At 44.1% G+C, this 11,326-nt stretch overlaps 1 pseudogene; it reads left to right on the top strand.

Moving 5' to 3' along the window:
- Positions 1-7,676: 7,676 nt before the first annotated feature.
- Positions 7,677-9,195, top strand: LOC142167104 (uncharacterized; annotated as a pseudogene).
- Positions 9,196-11,326: the final 2,131 nt, after the last annotated feature.

Here is an 11,326-nt window from a genome sequence, read left to right as displayed (position 1 = left end):
GCTTCGTCGCTCAGTCCCTTGCTTCTTTCCTCCTCTTTTTCCTTTCTGGCTCTTTATACCAATGTGATTTAATTCCAGGTGTATATTTGAATTATGTCTTCTATGATTCTTAGATCCAGAGGTAGCATCGGTCCATCAATAGCAGCATCCCTTCCTCTCGCACTTGGTCTAGTATCTCTTAGGTCACTATCCAGTAGCTCTAGTAGCAGCAGAGGGAGAAGATCGGTAGTAGAAGGTAACGAACTAGAGACTCAGAGAGATTTTAGAAGCAAAACTCGGTAAGGCAAGGAGAAGGCGGAACCCAGATGCTACACTAAACTAGGCATTACCTGGGGCCACACGACTCAGGTAGACTCTCTACCCGTACGCGTGCCTATTTCGCTTTAGGAGGTATCAGAGCGGAGTTTTGGGTAAAACCCTTTTGATTTCTGCTAATTCTCTTCTTGCTGTACCATGTACATCACGATAGCAGTGGAGTGCTGTCAGCGGCGGCTGTTGTTAAGGAAACACTCAAGGATTGAGTGACCCAACATGATGGCAAGGTCGACCATTTGGATGGACAAGTGTAGACTATGGCAGAAAGGTAGGGGAATCCGGAATCGTTGGTCACCAGATGCTCGCTAATGAGTACCGCGTCTTCCCAGTGAAGTAGAGCCGTCTTCATGGGGCCTCAACGATCCCGGTGGCGATGTCCAAAGCATGACGTATCGGGTAAAATTGAGGAGCATGCTGTGGAGATAGGTTTCCGGTTCATGAATCGAATGTCTCACTTGGCGACTCCAGACTTGAGTTTCGGAACCACAGCCATTCAACGGGATTCGAAATGCCAAGGCTCGAAGACCTCTGGGACATGGAACAGTACTTTAAGTCTGTTCGTGACCCTTTTGACGACCAAGGCACAATGGCAACAATCTATCTCTCTAGGGATGCGAAGAATATTTGAAACGACTTTAGAAACATCACACGGATTCTGACCCAACTACCGTAAGAACAGAATAGAAGGGCAAAAAATGATTCTATTTTCAGACGTGAAAGCTCTATCAATAGAAAGATTCTAGCTTCTTTTTATTTAGAGAGGAATGATTCCCTCGTCTGAGAACCGCCATTCACATACAGTTTCTCCCCACTAAAAAGAGCGATTGAGAATCTCGAGAACCTAAACAAAAATGTAGAAGTGAGCGTACCCTAAGGCTCTCCTCTCTCCCTCTTTTTTAGCCAACACCATCAACCTCATTTTTCACTTGGTCAAAGCCTAAAATCTAATGAATAGAAGGAAAGAAGATCAGAAAGATAGGCGAACGACTTGATTATAGTATAGGTCGGATGTTTCCGTGAGCAGTAAGCAGCAGATCTCCCCTTATTTTGGGAAAACTGGTGGCCGCGTGTGAATTCTTTCAAGGCAAAGGGTGGCCTTATTCGACATTCTTGTTTACTCTGATCCAGTCGAGGTGGTTTTCATTTACCAGCACGTAGGTGTTCTAAATTTCTATGACCGAGTCTTTCTGGCCCCTGTGAACATCTTTTCTTAATGTATTAAAAAGGGCCTCTCTAATCGGTGAAAAGTGGTGGGTGTCCACTAACGGTCATTCCTGGCTCGGTTCCGATAACGCAATTCTGGGAGGAGTCGGTAGTTGGGCACTGGATCCCTTCGGACCTGGAGAATGTGTGACGCTGGGTCGGGGTTTGGTGAACCAACTGGTTGCTCTTCTAGTTGAAGTATCGGTCCCCGTTTTCGTTGCCTAGGTTAAACCTTCGGAATACCCCATAAGGGAATTTTTTTTACTCCCCCCAATCTTCACTTTACGCCACGTCGACTCCCCTTTCGTCATAAGGCATGGAATTAGACCAAAGGGAATCTCTATAGGAACTAGTCCCTTATATTTCGCACATAGGAGATCGAGACACAGCCCCAGGGCTATGGGGAAAGATGTAGATCGATCGCCCTAGATAGACAACTACATAGAGGGTCTCTGCTAGTCTATATATTCTTTTATTTCGTTCCCCCCGTAAGAAAAATATTACAACCTATGAGGTCTGCAAGTTTCACATCTAAGTAATACCTGTTCCGATAGTTTACGATATAGATAGATAGATAGATATTTCTAAAGAACATTCTAAGAAAAGATATTAATAGATATCGGTAGTTGTCCGGTCGTACCCAAACAATAATATTCCAGAGGAAAATGCACCAAAATCAAATATTTTGAGCCGGCTTCCGTATAAAACTCAGACTTTCTTTTTTATGCTGCGATCACATAAAAACATAAACTTTAAGGCTCAATAGCTAAATACATGGCAATTGAATCATGAGCCAAGATCATAAAGATCATACCGCGAGTAGGAAGTGGAATTAATACAATGGATTCAAAAGCATCAAACCTCTCTTGTTCGAAAGAATTGAAACACATCGAAATAGTACCAGCAGTACTTAATAATAGAAGTATTTGGCAGAAATATGTAAAATTGTCCCTCCTAAAAAGATTATTCCAAAATAAATGGGCAATAGTTAGGAAAGGTGCACCAGCGGCGAGCAGAAGCAAGGTTATTAGATACCTCAGGAAAGCCCAGCCAGAACCACACGTGCAAGTTTCCCTGCATGTGGCTCGTCCGTGATAACTTCTTCGGATTTGCATGAACTAGCGGACCAATCACTAAGTGGGGATTCTCCCTCCAGCATGAGCGAACCCTTTAGGAACTGGTTAAGAATGGGCGGCAATATCCCATCCCGGATCCAGCCAGGTTCTATTGATCATGTCCCCTTCCCAACAATTGTACCTTGTCTTGGGGCGTCTTTGGCTTTACGATAGAAAGCTCGCCGGAGAAAGACAGGTGCCGTAGATAAGCTCTATTTGGCCCGGAGCATTAATTTCCCATAACGAATAGGCTAGCTCTATCTCTCAATTACCTATCATGTGCTCGAGAAGGTCCCTCAGTTACTCGGCAGCACCTCGAGGTGCATTTAGTTGTCTTACATGAGATGAGGACTATTCCTCACTCCATGGCATGACACCTTTCTCTCATCAATTTCGCCCGTCCATACGCGGCGCCCTGTCTCATTATCATCTACCACCCTTTCTTTCCTCCCGGCTATTCACGCATGAAGATCATCGTATGTATGCTCGACTTCGGTTGCCGGTGCTATAATAGGTAGAAGTACATTATGGCAGGATCAGTCACCCGGGCAAACAAACCCTCCTCCAAGAAGAATTGTGTTATGCCCCCTCCCCCCCTCCCCCCCATGATCCCTATAGAGCAAAAGAGCTGCCTGGTGAACCCTAGGTTGCAGCACGTCCCGTCTTTAACTCCTCGCGCTGCTGCCACCATTTCTAGGGCCGACCGACACCTCACCTGCACAGGTACTTAAGTAATGTAGTCTCGGTCGCACATTCAACATAGCGTTCGGACTCATGTGCCTTCCAGAACCAGGGGTATTCGAGCCTGCTGCTTATGATTAGCCAGCCTTGCACCGGCAAAAGGATTAGATGTCCCCCCATGCTACGGTTACTGCGGTCCAAACCCAGTGCCGCTTTAGGTTAGGGAGCTAGACGATAATAGCTCCTCCGCATCCCAAAGCGCGCTGCCCTTCTAGGCGCGCAACACTAAGTAATCCAAGCCAACCCACATTACTGACTAACGGTGGATAATCATATTTCTTACAGGTCCTAAATACAACTCCATAAATGAGCAAAATGAAGGTTGCATTAATGATAAAGATCTCTGGGGAAACCGCTAAAAAAGATTGAACATGTGGGAGGATCCGAACGAATTCTGCTTTTATTTCCCCCGTATGGAGCACTGAGTTACTTACGTTACGGTCTTCAGCAGGCAGGTTGCACTCTAGGCGGCTAGGAAGGCTCGCTAGACCAGCAGCCAGACCAAGAATGAATGTGTAATGATGGTGATTCCACACCAGGCTCAATAAATACTTGAATGTAGAAAGGGGATCCTAAACAAAAAAGGAGTCCATGACCCCTTTTTAGAGCTTATAGGGGGAGGTCAAATTCCAAACCTTTTCTCTCGAGTATACCCATTACCAAAAAATATACGTCACTTTGGGACACATGCGCATAGCCGCCGCGCGTGGCTAAAGGTCAACCAAAAAAATAGCTCAAACTCTTTTTTTTTAGTTCCACTGAGAAAGTATTTTCTTATAAAAGATGCCACTCTACGAGGGAAGATGCAGATAAAAGGCCAATAGCCTGATGTAAACTTCTACAGCATAAGCTTTAGATCTATCAATGAATAATAAACATTTCATAAGAAAAGAAATTTTTTTTGTTTAAATCTCAAAGAAAGGTATAGGTGAAATTTCGAACAGTCATTTCAATCTTTTTCTTCCATTTCTAAGAAAGAAAAATCCATCAATAAATGACGAACTCCATTATATATATGATAGGACAAGGCTAAGGCAGTAATCTCGACGGAGATTAGGATGAGCTTTGATGAATAAAAGAAGAATTGGTAGATATTCTCATAGGTGAAGCAAATCAAACCAATTTTCAGACAAAGAAGATAAAAAAAAGAAAAGTATAGTGGCTAGGAAAGCTCCGGAGATTCTATGGGAAATTGAAAACGTCGAAGTAAGTTGTGGCTTATAAATAGGAAGATGAGGAGATAAGGGGCGAAGGATATTCATGATATTCGCAAAGATTTATGTTCATTCGCTCTGCTCGCAGAGCGGTATACCGAAAAAAAGACGCGACTACCTTACTTAAGCAATTCTTCTTATTCTTATTCTTTCTTAGTTGAAGTTCCTATACTAGCTTTTTCTTTCTTTTATGAATGTTATAACTCCTAATTCTTTGGTAGCGGACCTCTTTGATAGTTTGACCGTTATCCCCCATCTAACTCAACTATTCGACTGTACGGCTATTGTGATTGCGAGAGAAAGGAGGGAAGGCGCCTTCCTTTACCATCTGGCGGTTGAAAACAAAAGTGCTTCCAGGTACACGGCTGTTAGGCTCATCCAAGGTGTATTTACGGAAGTAGCAGGGAACTTGACCGTCAAGTTTGAAAGAAACTGGCCAAGCATGTGTCACTCTCTTACGTCAGGAGAAAGGGATATCAAAGAAGTATGGGGCCGATATGCGAAGGATCAAATCATAAAGATAGCGAATCTTAAGAGGCGTAAGAAAAGGAACCTCGGCGACCCAGAGATTGCGGACTCCGCGCCCGTGCCAAAAGTGAAGAAGCTTTCCTCTCCTTTCAGTCGAGCATGCCCGCCCTTTACCACTTCCCTTCCCAAAGTGGGAGTAGGAGAAAGGAAAGCACACTCGATCAATTACCATGTCGTGTCGTAAGACAAAAAGTCACCCGCAGGAGCTTAAAACCAATATCTTGGGGAAAGTCCTCTACTCTATGAACCAAGTCTTTCTGACGAGGCACTAGCTTTCTTTTGTGATCCTTAAGTAGCATTTTCTTTCACTGAGGAATGGGTGGATGCTTTAACATAGGCGTATGTGGGACACAGAAAGAATAGATTCAGGTGCTTCTGAGTCAAGAGATTCTTCTCCCTAAGTAGCATTCTTGTAAGTACAGAAGGAATTCTCCTGTCTCTGAAAAGATAAAGCTAAAAGCAATCTCTGGTATAGATATTGATATTGACCCGCCTCTACGAGAGGTGGGTGGGGATCAAGAGAAGCAAGGCCGGGCACATCACACTCTTCAGGGATTGTGTCATGTCAATTTTCATAGTGAATTTCTTGCGTATCCACCCTGAAAGCGAGAGCTAGAGGCGGTGGGAAAGGAGAATCAACAAGATAGGATGCTCTGTCCTAACTAACAAGAGTAGGAAGATTCCATCTTTCAATCTTGTGCTTGACGGTGATCATTTCTATCACGTTGTAACAGTCTTTAGTGCTTTCTGTTTCAATGGTTGGAACCCTTCTTACTTTCTTTATTATATCGGGGAATTTTTTCTCTTGGTCTGCTAACTCCATAAAGGGCTGGTGGGTGGGGGTAGAGCCTCTAGCGCTAATATCGATGAATCAAAGGTGTATGTTTATGGTATGGAATAGGAAGAGCAAGAATGGAACCGTTATCGCTTGTCCTATCATCCGCGATGAGCTTCTTTCATTCGTTAGTATGGGGTAGGTAGAGTCCTTTGCTCATATGCTTGGCATTACTATAGTCGCACCAGTATTCCTTCCTTTTTAGTGCACATGAAACGGAAACCCTAATAGAGACTACCCGCACGTTGATCAAAACTCTTCCTTCTCTGCTTCACTGTCAAGTGATTGGCGCATGAAGGAAGCTGTAATGGAGCATGTACGCAACGATCAAACATGTCTTTGCCAGCTGCCTGTGATAGGAAAAAGAAAACTTGATCAGATAGTTCGTGCGGGGCATTTCCCACCTCGCCTTTGATCTTTCCCTTGCCGTGTAGGTAAAGCTAGAAGAGCCTCATTGGCCCGACAGCTAACAAGTAAACCTTCCATTCTTATGTTTACATCACTTCTCTCTTTCTCGCATTGACCGGACAAAGGTTTCAAATGAGCATCCCATGGGGCAGCCATATCTTGAACCTTCCTTCTCGCAGTCAGCTATATAACTCATGCTGTAAAGGTTCGATCAGGATGGCAGTTAGTCTTCCTCGTCTCTTTCGGGTGGGCGGCGGGAATAGCTCTTCTAGCATCAGCATGGATTGACCAGAGACTGGAAGTAGTCGTCATCTTTTTCCATATTAGTCATCCAGCAATAAAGGGAAAGACCACTTAGCACAGTGGAATATGAAAGAGAGCGTCGAGCACAGCTTTCGTGTCACCAAAAATCCTTTTTCGTTTATTGGGAGACTGAATGAAAAAGGCTTTGTCAAGCAGGCATGATTGTCACGTCGATCGACAGTTGAGAAATACTATCTCCGGGGCCCTCACTTTAGGGCTATCTTTCACCGTTGACAGACATGGTTCAACGTGCCAGCTACGCTTCCTCTTCTAGAACAGTGACAGCCTAGTCTGATTCCCCCTTCCGAAAGTGCCACAGCTCCTTCTATCACAACCCCTGAAAACTGGGCATTCGAAGCATCAATCTCATTCTATGCTCTATGCCATCTTCCTTATACTTTGACTATTAATTCATGTGCACAAACCTCCCTCACAAAGGAAAGCGGGAAAGTCATCTTTGCAAACAAAGGCCTTCTTCTTATACTATGGCATCTTGTCCAAAGCGAGCGGTCATGTAAACCCTTTGTCTATTCGGCTCTTTCCTTTAATAAGAACAATCTAAATGTGACACTTTCACGACGAAATACCGGGAATTTTTGATACGTCAGTCCCCCAAGAAATTAAGCCAATGATCGACTGTCCCTCCCCATTCTAACGGGGCATTCTATTCCTTCAAGTCCCATAGATTTTAATGTGCATATTCCTTCGACACCTTTCCATGGAAACAGGGGGAAAATGGCTTATTCCGCATCAACCTAAGCTCGCTTATTCCGACTAAGTGATCCATTGGCAAAAAGAGGGCCTTCCTCCTTCTTACTTGAAGCTGTGTCAAAGAAGCATTCTATTCCGAAAAGGCTTAGGGCTAGGCTAAACCTCCCTCAAAGCCATGAAGTTCCAGAGCTCTTATTCCAAGAACTGGTGATATTCCCTTAACTGCAGATTCAATAGCACCGGTTATGAACCCCAAAAACAACGGGAAAGAGAGTATCGTCTACTCAGACTATCACACCGGCAATGAGAGCAGTAAGAGCAGATAGTGGAACAGAACTAGCAGCAGATAGGCATTCAGTTAGCTTGAAAACGGACTCGTAGTTAGAAATCAGATGCTTCCTCAACAACTATCTTTAGAATGTCCTATCTCTCTCTTCAACGCTTTAAAACGAGCTAGAAGGCTTCTCTTAAAGCAGAAAAATAGGAGTTATAGTAGTTTCAGCTATTCGATTCGAATGAGTACCCTCACTTCCTTTCCTTACTACGATATGCCCAAAAAAAAGAAAAAGAAAGTTCAACATATCAAAGAGCAATGATACAAATTATCAGCGACCTCCTACATAATATATGCGAGCCTTACGTGGATGATTTGGTAGTCTTTTCAAAAGAAAAAACCGACCACATCGAAAATTTACGCAAGGTCTTCGAAAGGTTAAGAAAACATCAATTGAAGATGAACCCGAAAAAATATGCATTTGGGATCGGGCGGAGGCCTTAAATCAGTAGGGCAATAACATAGTTATTATTGACCTGACCCCTATTACATTACTTAAGCCTACTCTTTCTTCAAGATACGAAACGAGCAGCCGAAAACGGTTGTCCCTATTGTATTTTAGATGGAGTCATCTACAAGGCTAAGAATCTTACCATTCCTTAGAGAGGGGTAGAAGTACCATGCTCTTCCGTGCTCATAGGTTGACTCACCTATGCATCCCGACTAAGGCCTCACAAACGTGCACTTCCCTTATGCATCCAACCGCTTCACTAATATGAATAGGTTATACAGAAGGGTAGGTTGGTTATATACTCTTATACGCCTTCCTTCTTTGAACCTTTTGGTATGTATTGCCCCCAAACTATAGATCAGATCTACCAGACAAGAAACTCAATTCCGCACTACTGCTGAGTCGTCGGACTTATCCACCAAGGGATTCGTGGAATTTCTGTGGATTGTGTTGGGGGAAATCTACCAAAGCTAGGCAGATAGATAGACTCTTTTCCCGCTGCTAAGGGAGAGCAAGAAAGAAAATTAAATGATTATTTTTTAACCAGCGCCCTCTTTTGGGTATGCAGGTACTATGAGTCCTCTCACTACCAACCAGCATACATCATCTGGCTGGGTCTTGCCGGTATCAACAACGAGGAAGAAACAACCAAATGGAAACAACAACTAACTATGGCTCTTGGCCCAGACAACTTCCTAGGCGTAGGGGAGATCGGAGCAACAGGGAACGCCTAGACGACGTTTTTCTTCCTGGGCTGCAGTAAGTAGATCGAGAGGTCGTTCCGCCCCTTGTCCCCGAATATGGGGAATATGTTCTCATAAAATCTTGCGTAAATCTGACCTAGCTGGCGAGCGATCCCAGTTCGCGACAGAGAACAAGACAGCAAGCGAGCATACTTTTGTTCACTTCTTCTCCACCAAGCACGGAAGTTTAAGGATAACTGTAGGTCGGTGGCTACCTAAGGAAACTCCGATTTGATCCGCCCCCGGCTGGGAGGCATCTACCTCATCCCGATCTAAAGGAGAGGTTCACTATGATGGGGGTACATTTTTTCCCTTAAGGAAAAAATGAAATGCATAGGGGACCATCCTTTTGTTGCGGCATGCTCCTCAGATTTACGGATTCGCAGGGGGTCTCAGGCCCTACTTAGTTTCGCAAGCCTTTGTCATTGTCAGTCAACTAAGTAGGGCCTTTTCCTTTTTGTTTGAATAACCCATTCTCATTATCTTTAATAAGTAAAGTAGGCAAACCTATAGGTCCTTAGTAGCCTTGACAAAGAAGAAGGAGCTAAAAGAAAGCGAATCTTTCCATTTTTCTTATAATTATATAATAATATAAAATAGAAAGAAATTTCTTATTATTATATATAGGCTAGCTTGACAAGCAACCCGTCCTCTTGATCTGAGGTGCGAAGAGAAAGATTTCTTTTTTATGACTTCCACTTATCGATCCCGGCCCAGAAAAGTGACCGATCAGGGCAGGGCCCTATTGATAAATGAAAGAAAGGGTTTATGAGCCCTAGCCCTGTAAGCCCACACCTGTGTAGAGTAGATCGTTCAACACCTGCGGCACAAACCCATTTTGAACCTATTGGTCCTAGTATCATAGGCGACCGAACGGCCGCCCCCTAATTACTAGACCAACCTGCTATAATAATTCCATAAACACCTAGCGAAGATATGGCAAACAAATAAAGTAGCCCTATGTTCGGATCTGACAATACCATACCATAATCAAAAGGTACAACGGCCCGAGCGACCAGACTTAACATAAATGTAGCCACTGGAGCCATTCTAAAAAGGGAGAAATTAGCACTACTTGGTGAAATAGGTTCTTTTAGAATCAATTTCAAACCATCTGCTAGAGGTTGTAACAATCCAAACGATCCCACTACATCAGGACCCTTTCGACGTTGCACAAAAGCCATTACTTTACGTTCAGCTAGCACTAAAAAGGCTACTCCTAGTAGAAGTGGTAGAATTATTCCAAGTATTTCAGCTGGAATAGCTATGTACATTTGTTTTTCTATTCACTCATGATCTGGCCTGGTCGACCCAATCATGATATTGAAGGAGGGGACCTTTTCTCGAAAAAATGAAATTTTTGCAACTACGAAAACCACAACACAAGCACCCCTTTTCCATTCATTCTATCTAAGAAAACAAATTCAGCATAGACCACGACCCCCCCATTTTTTCATTTCTTTATCTATATTTTTCCAGGTTAAAGAGTCCCCGCTCTCCATGTTCTTGAGAAAGTTTTTCTGCTTGCTGACTAGGGTTAGCAGCTAAATTCAACCTTCGAGACCCCATAACATAAGAAAGTCGTGGAGGGCATAATCCCCTTTAGAGATAGGGGCGACTTTCTTGTGGTAGTAATTGCGAATGAGCAAGTAGGAGGTGGCAATTAAAGAGGTAGCGAGACTGGCCGCAATTTCAGGAATAGGTTGACTTTCTTTCATTTTTGTTATGGAAAGTGAAAGTAGTTTCGTTTAGTACAAGATCGCTTCACACCTCGCGTGCTTACACCTCTCACCTATCGAAGTTCTGTTCAAAAACCTCGTCCGAGAACTTGTATAGAGAAGGATTTCCCACAGTGCAGCAGTTCTTCCATACCAACTTAGTTGCCCGGCGCTGCTATTGGCATAACAACCGGTACACCATAGGTTAGCCCAACCCAGTCCTCTCATACTAGGGTTGGCTCCTCGCAGTTCTCCCTTTAACACCAATGGTAGATAGGAACCGAACTATCTCACGACGTTCTAAACCCAACTCACGTACCACTTGAATCGGCAAACAACCGAACCCTTGGGACCTTCTTCAACCCTAGGATGTGATGAGTCGACATCGAGGTGCCAAACGACTCCGTCGATACGATCTCTTGGGAGTCATCAGCCTGTTATCCCCGTCGTACCTTTGATCCATTGAGCGAGAGCCCTTCCACACGGGACTCCCGGATTACTATGGTCGACTTTCATCTTTGTTCGACCAGTCGGTCTCACAGTCAGGCAGGTTTATACCATTACGCTCACGAGCAGAATCTTAGCTTGAGCCTACCTTCGCACACCTCCGTTACTCTTTAGGAGGCATATGCCCCAGATAAACTACCCACCTCGCAGTGTCCCGCCTCCCCCCGAATGATCGGTGCGGCGGTTAGGCATCCTTAGAC

The sequence above is a fragment of the Nicotiana tabacum genome, chromosome 2 (genome assembly GCF_000715075.1).
Source record: "Nicotiana tabacum cultivar K326 chromosome 2, ASM71507v2, whole genome shotgun sequence".
Taxonomy (NCBI): domain Eukaryota; kingdom Viridiplantae; phylum Streptophyta; class Magnoliopsida; order Solanales; family Solanaceae; genus Nicotiana; species Nicotiana tabacum.
This window is presented reverse-complemented; position numbering and strand designations above follow the sequence as displayed.